This window comes from Ceratotherium simum, chromosome 25 (assembly GCF_057802395.1).
Source record: "Ceratotherium simum simum isolate JZ-2026a chromosome 25, ASM5780239v1, whole genome shotgun sequence".
Classification (NCBI taxonomy): Eukaryota; Metazoa; Chordata; class Mammalia; order Perissodactyla; family Rhinocerotidae; genus Ceratotherium; species Ceratotherium simum.
In genome coordinates, this window is record NC_141924.1 from 7,523,072 (window position 1) to 7,535,231 (window position 12,160).

The window sequence follows — 12,160 nt, forward strand, 5'->3', positions numbered from 1 at the left end:
ACCTCTTAGATCAACTGTGCATTAGAAAAAAATTAGTTTATTTTTTTATTGTGGTAAAATGCACATAAAATTTACTGTCTTAACCATTTTTAAGTGTGCAATTCAGTGGTGTTATATACTTTCACGTCATTGTACAACAATCACCACCATCCATCCCCGTAACTCTTTTCATCTTGTAGAACTGAAACTCTTGGGGCAGGCCTGGTGGCATAGTGGTTAAATTCACGCACTCTGCTTTGACGGGCTGGGGTTTGTGGGTTTGGATCCCGGGCATGAACCTATGCACTGCGCATCAAGCCATGGTGTGGCAGCATCCCATATACAAAAAAATAGAGGAAGATTGTCACAGATGCTAGCTCAGGTACAATCTTCCTCGCCAAAAAAAAAAAAAAAAAAAACGGACACTCTATACACGTTAAACAACAACTCCCCATTCTTCCCTCCCCCCAGCCCCTGGTAATCACTATTATACTTTGTCTTTATGATTTTGACTACTCATATAAGTGGAATCATACAGTATTTGTCATTTTGCAGTTGGCCTATTTCACTTAGCATAATGTCCTCAACATTCATCCATGTTGTGGCATGTGTCAGAATTCCTTTCCTTTTAAGGCTGAATAATACTCTGTTGTATATATGTACTACACATTGTTTATTCATCCGTTGATGGACACTCGGATTGCTTCCACATTTTAGCTATTGTGAATAATGCTGCTGTGAATATGGGTGTACAAATACCTCTTTGAGACCCTGCTTGCAAGTCTGGGTATATAGTCTGAGATGAAATTGCTGGATCATGTGGTAATTCTGTCTTTAATTTTTTGAGGAATCACCATTCCGACGTCCACAGCAGCTGTACCATTTTACATTCCCACATGGTTAGTTTTTTTATGGTATTAAAAAAGGAACACTTCCACTCTGGGAAGATGGAATGGAGGTACTTATCCCTATCCTTTCCACTAAATACAACCCTGGACATTTTATGTAAAAGACATAAGACTTGAGAGTGGAGAGAAGAAGGCAGACTGGCTGGGGACCTCAGGACCAAGGAATGACTGGCACTGAGCTCTCTGGGTTTTCTTTTTGCTTCACATTTCTAAACCTGGGTGCTGGAGAAGCAGGCAGAAAAAAAGCCCCAAGTAAGGATAGAAAAGGGATTCCTTAGCAAGACAAATCTCCAGCCCCAACTTCACCAGCAAAGGCGAAGTTGGGAGCCTAGACTTCCATCCTCGCTGGGCTATCTTGGGGGCACCCCAGAAGCCCTGCTGGGGTGATTTCAGAGAAAGCCAAGTAGGGAGCTTGGACTTTTTCAGTGGAGGCCACATGAGGAGGAGAAATGAGCCCCAGCCCCTCCCAACCAGGGTGTTAGCAGAGGTGTAGTGGGATGATGGGACTCACCCCCACCTACCAGTGACTGGGAGACACTCCCACCCTGGGTGTCAGCAGGCACCAAATGAGGACCCTGAACTTCCTCCCACACCTGGCAAGAATGAAGTGGTGCCTTTCCACCCCCATTAGAGGAGGTGTGCTATAACAAAAGATGTTAAGATCCAGAGTCTTTTCATAACATAATTCCAAAAATGTCCATGTTTCACTACAATACCACTCATACCAAGGACCAGGAAAATCTCAACTTGATGGAGAAATGACAATTGACATCAACACTGAAATGAGAGAATTATCTGACAAGGATTTAAAAGCAGCCATTATAAAACTGTCAACAAGCAATTATGAACACACTTCAAACAAGTGAAAAGTTTTTATAAAGTCTCAGCAAAGAAATAGAAAATATAAAGAAGAATCGTTTAGAGTTGAAAAATACTATAGCCAGAAAAAAAGAAAAACAAAAACCCAACAACAACGATGGAAGAGAAAGGAAAGAATCAGTGAACTTGAAGATAAAAGAAATTACCCAATCTGAACAACAGAGAAAAAAAGTAAAGGACTTCAAGGACCTGTGGTGCTATAACAAAAAATCTAAAATCTGTGTCGTCAGGGTCCCAGAAGGAGAGAAGAAAGGGTGGGGCTGAAAAAGTTGAAGAAATAATGGCTGTAAACTCCTCAGAAATGGCAAAAGATATAAACCTGCAGATTCAAGAAGCTCAGAGAACCCCAAACAAGATAAACCTAAAGAAATTCTCACCAAGACACATCACAGTCAAACTTCTGAAAACTGATGACAATCTCAAAAGCAGCAAAAGGGAAATGACACCTCATCTATAGAAGGAAAACAATTTGAGTGACAGCAGATTTCTCAAACCATGAGGCCAGAAGGAAGTGGCACATTTCTCAAGTAGTGAAAAGTACTATAAACTGAGAATTCTATATCTGGTGAAAAATACCCTTCAGGAATTAGGGAGAATTTAGGCATTCTCGGATGAAGAAAGATAGGAGAATTTGTTGCCAGCCGAACTACCCTAAAAATTGGCTGAAGAAGTTCTCTGAACATAAAGGGAAAAATAAAGGAAGGAAACTTGGGACATCAGAAAGGAAAGAAGAAAAAACAATAGAAATAGTAAAATCTGGGTCAATAATATACTTTCCTTCTTGTGAGCTTTCTAAATTATGGTGGATGGTTGAAGCAAAGGTTAAAATATTGATGTTGTTCTCAATGTATAAAGAAATATTTAAAATGATTACAAGGGGAGACGGCAAAGGGATATAAATAGATGGAAGTTTTCTACATTTCACTTGAACTGGTAAAATGTGGACAACGGTATACTGTGGCACCTTATGTATATACAATGTAATTCTTAGAGCAACCAGTAAAAAAGATAAGAAATACACCCAAAAACACTATAGATAAATCAAAATGGAATTCTAAAAAAAATGTTCAGGTAACCCACAAGAAGGCAGAAAACAGAAAACAACAGAACAGAAAAAACAAAATGAGAGACTTAAGTTCTAAGGTATCACTAAGTACGTTAAATGTAAACGGTCTAAATATATCAGTTGAAAGACAGAAATTGGCAAAGTGGATGAAGAAACATGACCTAACTGTGCTGTCTACAAGAAACTCACTTCAAATATAACAATATAAGTAGGTTGAAAATAAAAGGATGGAAAATATATTTATCATGCAAACATTAATTTAAAAAAATAATACAGGCATACCTTGCTTTATTGCACTTCACAGATACTGTTTTTTTTTACAAAACGCTCCAGCAGCAAAAAGATTACGACTCGCTGAAGGCTCAGATGACAGCATTTTTTAGCAGTAAAGTATTTTTTAATTAAGGTATGTACATTGTTTTTTTTGATATAATGCTATTGCACACTTTAATAGACTACAGTATAGTGGAAACAACTTTTATATGCACTGGGAAACCAAAAACATTTGTGTAACTAGCTTTATTGCAATATTCACTTTATTGCAGTGATCTGGAACCAAGCCCAAAAATCTCTGAGGTATGCCTGTATTAATATCAGCTATATTAGACTTCAGAGCAAAGAAAGTTACCAGGGACAAAGAGGGACATTATATAATGAAAAAAGGCTCACTACACCAAGAAGACATTATAATCCTAAATATGTGTTTACCAGACAATAGAGCTGGAAAACATATGATGCAAAAACTAGTAGAATTGAAAGAATAGCAAATCCACACTTACATTTGGAGACTTCAACACCCCTCTCTTAACAATTGGGAGAACAACTAGACAGAAAATCAGCATGGATGTAGAGGAACTTACCACCGTCAACCAATAGGATCCAAACAACATAGAATACTCCACCCAACAACAGAGTATACGTTCTTTTCAAGTGCCTGGATCACATACACTGAGATAGGCCATATCGTGGGCCATAAAACAAATCTCAACAAACGTAAAAGAATTGAAATCATATAGTGTGTTTTTTGGTCACAGTGGAATCAATAATCCTTGGGTTAAAGATTGGAAGCTTTCCGCCAAAGATCAGACACAAGGCGGGGGCGTCTGCTTTCACCACTTCTATTTAACGTTGTACTGGAGGTTCTAGCCAGGGCAATTAGAGTGGAAGGAAAAACATCCAAATTGGAAAGAAGTATCTCTATTGTATTGTAGCCACTAGGATGGCTATAATCAAAAAGACAATAACAAAGAAATATTATCTCTATTTGTAGATGATATGGTCTTGTATATAGAAAATGCTAAGGAATCCTCTAAAAGACTACTAGCACTAACAGCAAGGTTGCAAGATACAAGATCAATTAATATACTTGCAATGGACAATCTAAAAATCAAATTAAGAAAACAATTCCACTCAGTATAGCATCAAAAAGAATAAAATACTTATGCATAAATTTAACAAAATAAGTGAAAATTTATATCCCGTAAACTACAAAACATTGTTGAAAGAAACTAAAGGGACCCTGAGTAGCCAAAACAGTCTTGAAAAAAAAGAGTGGAAGGACTCACACTTTCTGATTTTAAAACTTAACTACAAAGCTACAGTTATGAAGACAGTGTGGTACTAGCATAGGAAAACAAAGATCAATGGAATAGAATGGAGAGTCCAGAAATAAAGCCTCATATACGTGGTCAATTAATTTTCAACAAGGGTGCCAAGACAATTCAGTGGGAGACAGACTAGACTTTTCAACAAATGGTGCATAGACAATTGGATAGCCACACACAAAAAATTGAACTTCATCAAAATAAAAACTTTTGTGCTTTAAAGGACACCTTTAACAAAGTAAAAAGGCAACCCACAGAATAGGTGAAAATATTTGCAAATCATATATCTGATGAGGTAATTGTATCCAAAACATAAAGAGCTCTTACAACTCAACAATAAAAAGACAACCCAATTAAAAAATGGGCAAAGTATTTGGGTAGACATTCTCAAAAAAAAGATTCACAATGGCAAATAAGCACATGAAAAGATGCTTAGTATTATTAGTCATTAGGAAAATGCAAATCAAAACCACAGTGAGATACCACCTCACATCCACTAGGATGGCTATGATCAAAAAGACAGACAATAACAAATATTGGCGAAGATCTTGAAATCAGAAACCTCATACATTGCTGGTGGGAGTGTAAAATGGGGCAGGCACTTTAGAAAACAATTTGGCAGTTCCTCAAAAAGTTGCACATAGAGTTACCATATGACCAAGAAATTCCACTCTTAGATATATACCCAAGAGAAATGAAAACAAGTCTGCACAAAGCTTGTACATAAATGTTCATAGCAACATTACTTATAATAGCCAAAAGTACAAACAACCTGAATATCCATTGACAGATGACTGGATAAACAAAATGTGGGGGCCGGCCCGGTGGTGCATCGGTTGGGTGCTCGGGCTCCACTTTGGCGGCCCGGGGTTTGCAAGTTCGGATCCCGGGCACGCACCAACACACCGCTTGTCAAGCCATGCTGTGGCAGCATCCCATATAAAGTTGAGGAAGATGGGCACGGATGTTAGCCCAGGGCCAATCTTCCTCAGCAAAAAAGAGAAGGATTGGCATCGGATGTTAGCTCAGGGCTGATCTTCCTCATAAAAAAAAACAAAAAACATTTCTTTGTATTTATATACCACAGTTTTTTCTCTGTGTGTGTGCGAGGAAAATCAGTCTTGAGCTAACATCCGATACCCATCCTCATCTTTTTTGCTGAGGAAGACTGGCCCTGGGCTAACATCCGTGCTCATCTTCCTCAACTTTATATGGGACGCCACCACAGCATGGCTTGACAAGTGGTGCGTCAGTGTGAGCCTGGGATCCAATCCTGTGAACCGCGGGCCACCGAAGCGGAGTGCATGCACTTAACCACTACGCTACCAGGCTGGCCCCAAGAAATGTTATTCAGCCTTCAAAAGGAAGGAAATTCTGATACATGCTACAACATGGATTATCCTTGAAAACATGGTAAGTGAAATTAGCCAGACACAAAAGGACAAATATTGTGTGATCCCACTTATATGAGTTATCTAGAATAGTCGAATTCATAGAGACAGAAAGTAGAACAGTGGTTACCAGGGACTGGGGGGAGGGGGAAAGGGGTACAGAGTTTCAGTTTGGGATGATGAAAAAATTTTGGAGATGGACAAAGGAGACATTTTCATTAAAATGTGAATGTACTTACCACCACTGAATTGTACACTTAAAAATAGTTAAAATGGTAAATTTTCTGTATATTTTACCACAATTTTAAAAAGAGGAATGAAGTACTGATACAAGCTACAATGTGGACGAACCTTGAAAAAATTATGCTAAGCAAAAGAAGCCAGTCACAAAGACCACACATTGTCTGATTCTGTATGTATGAAATATCCAGAATAGGCAAGTCCATAGAGATGGAAAGTTAGGGTAATGGTTACCAGGGCTTGGGGGCAGAAGTGGGGGATGGAGAGTGACTACCAATGAGGTTTCTTTTTAGGATACTGAAAATGTTCTAGAATTAGATAGTAGTGATGGTAGCACAAATTTGTAAATATACTAAAAACCACTGAATTGTATACTTTAAAACAGTGAATTTTATGGTGTGTGAATTATATCTCAAAAAAGCTGTTATAAAAAACTTAGTGATTTGGGCCGTCCCTGTGGCTTAGCGGTTGAGTGCGCACACTCCGCTACTGGCTGCCCAGGTTCGGATCCTGGGCGCGCACCGATGCACCGCTTCTCCGGCCATGCTGAGGCCGCATCCCACATACAGCAACTAGAGGGATGTGCAACTATGACATACAACTGTCTACTGGGGCTTTGGGGGAAAAAAAATAAAGTTAAAAACAAAACAAAACAAAACTTAGTGACTTAAAACAAGAATAATTTATTTTCTCACTACTCTGCAATTTGGGCAGGGCTTAGCAGAGATGGCTCATCTCTCCTCCACATGGTATCATTGGGGTCACTGGTGCAGCCTCATTTCCTCAGTTCAGCTGGGGCTGGAACATCCAGTGCAACTTCACTCACGTCACTACTGCCTCAGCTCCTCAGCTGGCAGCCTCTCCGTGTGGTCTCATTCAGAAATCTAGGTTAAGCTTCTTTCTTTACACGGCTGGATGCCGAGACGGTGGAAGCTATAAGCTTAAGTCCTGGGCTTGAGAACCCCAATATATGACTTCTGTCACATTCTGTTGGTCAAAGCAAGTCACAAGACTGGTCAGATTCAAGAGGGGACATAGACTGCTCCTTTGATGAAAGGAGTGGCATGCGTGTACAGAGATGGGAGGAATCGTTGGCAGCCATCTTTGGAAAAATCTCCCACAGAGACCGTTTGAAGCTGAAATAACAGGACCTTTGCTTCCAGCAATAAGCAGAACTTATCGTAATATGTAAGTAATATGGAAATAAGTAATACGGAAAACCCTCCCCTTACGAAACACCTAGAAACTCTTCACATAAAAAACAACCTTCCTTTCATAGCTGTGTACCCATGAAAACAATGAATCTCTCCAGATACAACAATGAAGACTCTGGGTACTGGAATGTGAAGTTAGCAGAGAAGCTGCAGCTACTCCAAGAGCATTTGTTGATCACAAGGACTTAAATACCAGACGTCAAAGGCTGAAGAGGGGACAGGAGACAACGCTATCAGCCTACACAAGGTGGGGTGCTGGAACTTAGAGCCATGCACCAGATTCCTTTAGTGCTGTCTCCTGGGATCACCCACCAGATAAACTACTTGCACCTGAATCCCTGTCCCAAGGTCTGCTTCTGGGAGAACCCACTCTACAGCAGCTGGTACCAGAAGGGGGTCTAAGAAATAGATCCTGAGAATTCGACTCTGAAATTGGAAGACTCACTGGCCACGTGGCAACAAAGACCCAGTTGCTGATGGAAACTGGAGTAGTATGGTGGATTAAAGATGGCAGCCAATTATTTGACACTCTTCCCTTCAAGAGGTGGGGTCTGTGCCCCTCCTGAATCTGAGTGGGCTCTGTTACTGCTTTGACTAGACACAACTCAGCCAGCTTCTGAGCCCCAACTTTGAAAGACTGGCAGCTCCCCATTTCCTGCCCCTGGAGCACTCTTTGGGGGCCTTGAGCCACCATGTGAGAAGATGGAGACTGCATACTGGGAAACCCATGCATAGGTGCTCTAGGTGACAGTCCCACATGAGCCCAGCCTTCCAGCCATCCCTGCTAAGGTGCCAGACGTGTGAGTGAAACTGGCTTGGACCATTCAGACCAGCACATATGGCAGCTGAATACCACTGAGTGACCTCAGTGAAGGCCACATGAAGCAAAAGAGTCACCTAGCCGAGCCCTGCCCAAATTCCTAACCCACAAAATCATGAGATGTAATAAAATGGCTATTGTTTTGTGCAAATTGTCCAGGGAAATTTGTTACACAGCAACAGCTAGCTGGACCGTGTGGTGATAACACTGTGCTGAGTCATCATAGTTACTCAGACTCATCTCTTCTGCACTGCGATGGGGCACAGAGGGGAAGGGGGCGCACCGGCCTAGGCAATATCTCTAACATTTGTGATACATGGGGCAATGGTAATTTATAAGGAAAATGAAGTTGATTGATTGTTGTTAAGTGGCATCGATGTGCTGAAGAAAGAAAATAACAGGCTGAGGACAGCCATTATCATCTCACGGGCAGACTGTGCTGGTGAAGGCCCAGAACCTGCCTGAGGACAGTGGTGTTCTACAGCAGGCCAAAAAGACAGCTCTGCTAAGGCCTCTGCTCAAATCAAGGTCACAAAAAGGAAGGAGTGGGATGCTGAGACCTAGCATGGGGACATCTGGGTAGATGGGCTTGAGAATCTTGAACTCCAGATTCCCCTCTGAGCCAGCAGATGTGGCCCCCTTGCTCAAGAACAGCAGCCTCTTACCTGGAGACTGTGCAAAGACCTCCCTGTGAAGGTTAATTCTGTGTGTCAACTTGACTGGGCTAAGGGATGCCCCGACAGCTGGTAAAACATTATTTCTGGGCATGTCTGTGAGGGTGTGTCCAGAGGAAATTAACATTTGAATTGGTAGACCGAGTGAAGAAGATGGTCCTCACCAATGCAGATGGACATCACCTAATCTGTTGAAGACCCGAATAGAACAAAAATGCAGAGGAAGGGTAAATTTGCTTTCTCTGTGTGAGCTGGGACATCCATCTTCTGCCCTCAGACATCAGTGTTCCTGGTTCTCAGGCCTTCAGACTTGGACCGAGTTACACCTCCAGCTCTCCTGGGTCTCCAGCTTGCAGACAGCAGATGGTGAGGTTTCTTGGCCTCCATAATCATGTGAGCCAATTCCTATAATAAATCTCCACTTATATACATCTATATCCTATTGGTTCTGTTTCTCTGGAGAACCCTGAGACCCACTAAGGTGAATGCCTTGAAGCAATGCTTTCCCTCCTCAAGATCTGCCCCCAGTTTCCCTCTTTGCTTCTAAACCAATAACTAGGATCAAGTCTCCTTGAAGCAACTGGAGAAGTCTTGTCCCTACAATGGAAGAACAGAGATGATTCACCACTTGCTGCAGAAGCTGGCCAACCTGTGCCAGCCGGAACAAGGAGAACATGCCCGAGGGGAGGGGGCTGGAGTGGAGGGACTAGGATATTAGGTGGGGTGAGGCAGAGTTTACAGACACAGAGCAACCCTCCTGTGTCTCGGGATGTGATGGTCTGGCAAAGACACCTGGAGCCAGTCCTGATAGGCCACTGAGGTGGCTCCTTGAAACGTGGAAGAAATGGTGGCCTCCAGTACATAAGAGGGAGATAACAGAATGGTCTTGGTATTGAGAAGTGGCCAAAAGCCTCGGAGAGGGGGATGTGCCAGCATAGAGTTATTATGTAAGACCAGAGAACCCAGCTGACTGTGTTCCTGGAGGGCCCACGGGAGGCTGCCTCCCTCAAGCAGTGATGAAGTACTAGTCAGGGCCACTGACATCACCAGGAGTTTGAGTGGCAGTCCTCTGAGAACGGGGTTGAAGGGGGTGGATACTGCCTTGGAGTTGGGCCCCCAATGGTCCTCAGGGATGACAGGATTCCAGAGAGCAGAGGTTCAGTTTGTGTAACTACCAGAACAGGAGCAGGGCAGAACGGCCACCAGGGAGCTTGGGCCCGCAGGATCTGCGCTGATGGCTAGTAGACCATGGTATTCCCAGGGACCATGGCAACCATGATATTGCTTGACTTTTATAATCAAAGAAAGATGGAAAACAAGTGAACAGGAGTCTAATGCCAGCTGCTAATGGAAAAATCTCAATCCCTCACCCAGTTTCCAGGCCTAAGTCAGTCCTCAGACCTGGAGGTCACTGATTGAAAGGGAGGCTGAGTCCCCTTCAGAAGAACCCTGTAATGCCACAGCAAATATCTGCAGTAGTAATTCCCCAGTTCTTCCCTAAACGGACCTATAGCCATTTCCAAGAAGTAACCGTACACTAAGAAAAGGGGGATCTTGGCTATTTCAAGGGCAGTTGGGTCCATGCTGAGTGGGCCTTTGGTTGCCAGATAAATGGAGTCCTTGGACTTCTCTCTGTCTACACTCCCTCCCTGGGTGACTGCACCCTCTCTCATAGCTTTTAACGACACGTATACATTGCCAGCTCCCCCCATGTATATCCCCAGGCCAGACCTCTCCTCTGATCTCCAGTCTCATATCTATCTGCCCACCAACATCTCCCCTGGGATGTCTAATGGGCATCTCAAGGTGAGCCACAGTGGATTCTAGATCTGTCCACCCTTTCCTGCCCAAGCCTCCCTCTCCCCTAGTCTTCCCATCTCAGTAAATGACACCACTATCCTTCTAGCTGCTCAGACCATGGATTTCTCTCTTTCAACTGCATATCCAACGCATAGCAAATCCTATGGGAAGTCTTCAAAACATATCCTGAATCTGGCCACCTCTTATTACCTCCACTGCCACTTCCCTGGTGGCCAAGTCCTCATCTTTTCTATGGATTATTGCAATGCTGTCCTAAATGACTCCACTGTTGCCCTTGTCCTCCCACAGTCTAATTGCAATACGGCAGCCAGAGTGACATGTTTACACACCACTCCTCTCTGCTCAAAATCCCCATCAGCCTCAGGGTAACAAAGTACTTCCGGTAGTCTACCAGGTCCTATAGGATCAGCCAAGCCCCCTGCCCCTTCACTGATTCTTCCTCTGCTCACTGTACTCCAGCCACACGGTCTCCTTGCTGTTTCTCTACCACACCAGGTAGGCTCCAGCCTCAGGGCCTTTGCTCTCACCATTCCCTCTGCCCAGGATACTCTTCTCAGACACTTGAACCTCCTTCATATATACTTGTTCAAATGCCACTCCAATGAGGCCTTCTAATTTAAAATTGCAACACCTCCCCTCACCACACTCCCCATCCTCCTTCAATTTTCTCTTTAGGATTTTGCACTCATGCATTTGCTTTATATTTTGCTTCTTTTTGTGTTTATTGTTTCTTTCTCTCCTTAAAATATAAACTCTAGAAAGGCCAGATTTTATTTCACCTCTGTGTCTCTAGCCTTTAGGACAGAGCGTTCACTGCTCTTTGTGGAATGCATGAATGAATGAGTGGAAAGTTGAGTTGGGGGGCAGCCCCGGGCGTAGTGGTTAAGTTTGGCTCGCTCCACTTCCGCACCCCGGGTGCATGGGTTCGGATATGGGCGCGGACATACACCACCCGTCAGCCATGCTGTGGTGGCATCCCGCATACAAAATAGAAGATTGGCACAGATATTAGCTCAGGGCCAATCTTCCCCACCAAAACAAACAAAAGAAAAAAACCAAACCAAAATAAACTCAATGAATTTGAAAAAGAATATAAAAAAATACAAAGTGAACAACAAAAAAGAAAGTTGAGGGGCCAGCCTGATGGCGCAAGCAGTTAAGTGCGTGCGCTCCGCTGCGGCGGCCCAGGGTTCACCAGTTCCGATCCCGGTCGCGCACCAATGCACCCCTTGACAAGCCATGCTGTGGGGGCGTCCCATATAAAGTGGAGGAAGATGGGCAGGGATGTTACCCCAGGGCTAATCTTCCTCAGCAAAAAAAGAGGAGGATTGGCAGATGTTAGCTTAGGGCTAATCTCACACACACAAAAAAAAGTTGAGTTCGCTCCCGGGAACGGCCCCCATCTACGCCGACATTTACTCCCACATTCGTGCTGGCTTTATTCCGAGTAAATGAAGGTTGACCCCGGGGTGACAGGGCGGGACAAGCGGGCCGGGAACCGCGGGGGGCGGGGCCCCACGCGGCGCCGTCGTCATGGAAACCCGCCGGCTCCCAGCGGCCCCCG